Consider the following 5000-nt stretch of genomic DNA (forward strand, 5'->3'; position numbering starts at 1 on the left):
CCAACCGACCGGCCAAGCGGTCGGCGACGGTACGGAGAGCGGTCGAAACACGCCTGAGTGGCGAGAGACTCGAGAAAGTACGTTTACGACTCGTCCGGACTCGCTCGACTCGTTCGACGCGCCGAGCGCGACGTATCTCTTATAGTACCCAACCGGCCGGCCAGGCGGTCGGCGACGCACGGTCCTACGCACGGCCGTATACGAGCGCGAGCGCCGAAAGGCGCGTTCAATCGAGACATTGTCGCGGAGAGCGAACGATCGAAAAGTCCTATTGTACGATAAAATATTATCACGATAGCCGTATGGCGAATGTCAAACAACGATAATTAGCATTAATTAAGAAGGAAACAAACGAAATGCCGGGACAATAAGGTATAAGCACCGACGGTACCTCCGGGCCGGGCGGCACCTCCGGGCCGGGCGGCACCTCCGGGTCGGGCGGCACCTCCGGGCCGGGCGACACCTCCGGGAAACAGGGCCGACCAGCGGCACCTCCGGGCCGGGCGGCACCTCCGGACCGGACGGCACCTCCGGGCCGGGCGGCACCTCCGGGCCGGGCGGCACCTCCGGACCGGACGGCACCTCCGGGACGGGCGACACCTCCGGGAACCACGGCCGACCGGCGACACCTCCGGGCCGGGCGACACCTCCGGGAACATCGGCCGACCGGCGGCACCTCCGGACCGGGCGACACCTCCGGCAACCACGGCCGACCGGCGACACCTCCGGGACGGGCGGCACCTCCGGACGACCGAATGAACTCTCGAAGTCAGACGACCGCCGGCGGTACCTCCGGAACACTTAACGACGATTTACGGCGCCGCAACGAGGAGAGCTACGTAAAAACGTTTCGGACGAAAGTTACTTACTATTCGGCGCTCGCTCGACATAAGGGCGCTGTCCGATTACTAACTCGAAACGTGTCTCTCAAACCCACGTGTCGGAGACATATATTTCGAATTATTACGGATGATACGCAACACGCAAGCTGCGGTGACCGCGATTACGGTACGGAACACTCGCCCGATGCGAAATCGCGCGCGCGGCAACCGAGACGGCTCGTTACGGGCGTGATTATACGTGCGGCACCACATAACGGCCGGCGTCAACTTAGGGGACGGACGGCACCTCCGGGACGGGCGACACCTCCGGGAACCACGGCCGACCGGCGACACCTCCGGGCCGGGCGACACCTCCGGGAACCACGGCCGACCGGCGTCACCTCCGGGCCGGGCGACACCTCCGGCAACCACGGTCGACCGGCGACACCTCCGGGACGGGCGGCACCTCCGGACGACCGAATGAACTCTCGAAGTCAGACGACCGCCGGCGGTACCTCCGGAACACTTAACGACGATTTACGGCGCCGCAACGAGGAGAGCTACGTAAAAACGTTTCGGACGAAAGTTACTTACTATTCGGCGCTCGCTCGACATAAGGGCGCTGTCCGATTACTAACTCGAAACGTGTCTCTCAAACCCACGTGTCGGAGACATATATTTCGAATTATTACGGATGATACGCAACACGCAAGCTGCGGTGACCGCGATTACGGTACGGAACACTCGCCCGATGCGAAATCGCGCGCGCGGCAACCGAGACGGCTCGTTACGGGCGTGATTATACGTGCGGCACCACATAACGGCCGGCGTCAACTTAGGGGACGGACGGCACCTCCGGGACGGGCGACACCTCCGGGAACCACGGCCGACCGGCGACACCTCCGGGCCGGGCGACACCTCCGGGAACCACGGCCGACCGGCGTCACCTCCGGGCCGGGCGACACCTCCGGCAACCACGGCCGACCGGCGACACCTCCGGGACGGGCGGCACCTCCGGACGACCGTAATGAACTCTCGAAGTCAGACGAACGCCGGCGGTACCTCCGGAACACTTAACGACGATTTACGGAGCCGCAACGAGGAGAGCTACGTAAAAACGTTTCGGACGAAAGTTACTTACTATTCGGCGCTCGCTCGACATAAGAGCGCTGTCCGATTACTAACTCGAAACGTGTCTCTCAAACCCACGTGTCGGAGACATATATTTCGAATTATTACGGATGATACGCAACACGCAAGCTGCGGTGACCGCGATTACGGTACGGAACACTCGCCCGATGCGAAATCGCGCGCGCGGCAACCGAGACGGCTCGTTACGGGCGTGATTATACGTGCGGCACCACATAACGGCCGGCGTCAACTTAGGGGACGGACGGCACCTCCGGGACGGGCGACACCTCCGGGAACCACGGCCGACCGGCGACACCTCCGGGCCGGGCGACACCTCCGGGAACCACGGCCGACCGGCGTCACCTCCGGGCCGGGCGACACCTCCGGCAACCACGGCCGACCGGCGACACCTCCGGGACGGGCGGCACCTCCGGACGACCGAATGAACTCTCGAAGTCAGACGACCGCCGGCGGTACCTCCGGAACACTTAACGACGATTTACGGCGCCGCAACGAGGAGAGCTACGTAAAAACGTTTCGGACGAAAGTTACTTACTATTCGGCGCTCGCTCGACATAAGGGCGCTGTCCGATTACTAACTCGAAACGTGTCTCTCAAACCCACGTGTCGGAGACATATATTTCGAATTATTACGGATGATACGCAACACGCAAGCTGCGGTGACCGCGATTACGGTACGGAACACTCGCCCGATGCGAAATCGCGCGCGCGGCAACCGAGACGGCTCGTTACGGGCGTGATTATACGTGCGGCACCACATAACGGCCGGCGTCAACTTAGGGGACGGACGGCACCTCCGGGACGGGCGACACCTCCGGGAACCACGGCCGACCGGCGACACCTCCGGGCCGGGCGACACCTCCGGGAACCACGGCCGACCGGCGGCACCTCCGGGCCGGGCGACACCTCCGGCAACCACGGCCGACCGGCGACACCTCCGGGACGGGCGGCACCTCCGGACGACCGAATGAACTCTCGAAGTCAGACGACCGCCGGCGGTACCTCCGGAACACTTAACGACGATTTACGGCGCCGCAACGAGGAGAGCTACGTAAAAACGTTTCGGACGAAAGTTACTTACTATTCGGCGCTCGCTCGACATAAGGGCGCTGTCCGATTACTAACTCGAAACGTGTCTCTCAAACCCACGTGTCGGAGACATATATTTCGAATTATTACGGATGATACGCAACACGCAAGCTGCGGTGACCGCGATTACGGTACGGAACACTCGCCCGATGCGAAATCGCGCGCGCGGCAACCGAGACGGCTCGTTACGGGCGTGATTATACGTGCGGCACCACATAACGGCCGGCGTCAAGCTTAGGGGACGGACGGCACCTCCGGGACGGGCGACACCTCCGGGAACCACGGCCGACCGGCGACACCTCCGGGCCGGGCGACACCTCCGGGAACCACGGCCGACCGGCGTCACCTCCGGGCCGGGCGACACCTCCGGCAACCACGGCCGACCGGCGACACCTCCGGGACGGGCGGCACCTCCGGACGACCGAATGAACTCTCGAAGTCAGACGACCACCGGCGGTACCTCCGGAACACTTAACGACGATTTACGGCGCCGCAACGAGGAGAGCTACGTAAAAACGTTTCGGACGAAAGTTACTTACTATTCGGCGCTCGCTCGACATAAGAGCGCTGTCCGATTACTAACTCGAAACGTGTCTCTCAAACCCACGTGTCGGAGACATATATTTCGAATTATTACGGATGATACGCAACACGCAAGCTGCGGTGACCGCGATTACGGTACGGAACACTCGCCCGATGCGAAATCGCGCGCGCGGCAACCGAGACGGCTCGTTACGCGCGTGATTATACGTGCGGCACCACATAACGGCCGGCGTCAACTTAGGGCACGGACGGCACCTCCGGGACGGGCGACACCTCCGGACGACCGAATAATTTCACCAAGTCCGTCGCCCGCCGGCGGTACCTCCGGGGCACTTGACGGCGAGTAGCGCCGCTACGAGGAGATAATGCTACGATACGGAAATACGTTTCGGACAAAGGTTTCGTACTTTTCGACGCTCCGCACGACCGCGCGACACGATTATTACGATATCTGCTAATTCCCGGCTACCGCTCGTCGGATGCACAATCTTCGAGATTCTACGACCGATACGTGGACGAATGCAGGCAGGATGCCGATAAGCGAAGCCGGAGTGTTTGCACGAATAAACTTTCCGATGCGTCCTCATTTAATTAATCTCATTTAGCTCGCTCGTTAGCGGTACAAGCGAGAACTCGGGAACAGGCGCAAGTTCGCTCGCGGCGCGTTGCTCTCGCCGGCGAGCGAGAAATTTTTCCAGGCCCGATAGCGGCGTGTTGCCTTGATTAGCGGGCGACACCTCCGGCGGCACGCGCCGCCCGTAACCCAAGTACGATCGCGGCGTGTTGCTTCGTTGGCGGGCGACACCTCCGGCGGCACGAGCCGCTCGTAACCCAAGTCCGATCGCGGCGTGTTGCTTCGTTGGCGGGCGACACCTCCGGCCGCACAAGCCGCTTTTTCCAAGTTCACTCGCGGCGTGTTGCTTTCGCCGGGCGAGCGACAAATTCTTCCAAGTTCTCTCGCGGCGTGTTGCTTTCGCCGGGCGAGCGAGAAATTCTTCCAAGTCCGTTCGCGGCGTGTTGCTATCGCCGGGCGAGCGAGAAATTCATCCAAGTCCGTACGCGGCGTGTTGCATTCGCCGGCGAGCGAGAAATTCTTCCAAGTCCGTTCGCGGCGTGTTGCTTTCGCCGGGCGAGCGAGAAATTCTTCCAAGTCCGTTCGCGGCGTGTTGCTTTCGTTGGCGGGCGACACCTCCGGCGGCACGCGCCGCCCGTAACCCAAGTCCGATCGCGGCGTGTTGCTTTCGTTGGCGGGCGACACCTCCGGCCGCACAAGCCGCTTTTTCCAAGTTCGCTCGCGGCGTGTTGCTTTCGCCGGGCTAGCGACAAATTCTTCCAAGTTCACTCGCGGCGTGTTGCTTTCGCCGGGCGAGCGAGAAATTCTTCCAAGTCCGTTCG

This window comes from Nylanderia fulva, unplaced genomic scaffold, assembly GCF_048542155.1.
Source record: "Nylanderia fulva isolate GAGA-0341 unplaced genomic scaffold, ASM4854215v1 Scaffold585, whole genome shotgun sequence".
NCBI classification, from domain to species: Eukaryota; Metazoa; Arthropoda; class Insecta; order Hymenoptera; family Formicidae; genus Nylanderia; species Nylanderia fulva.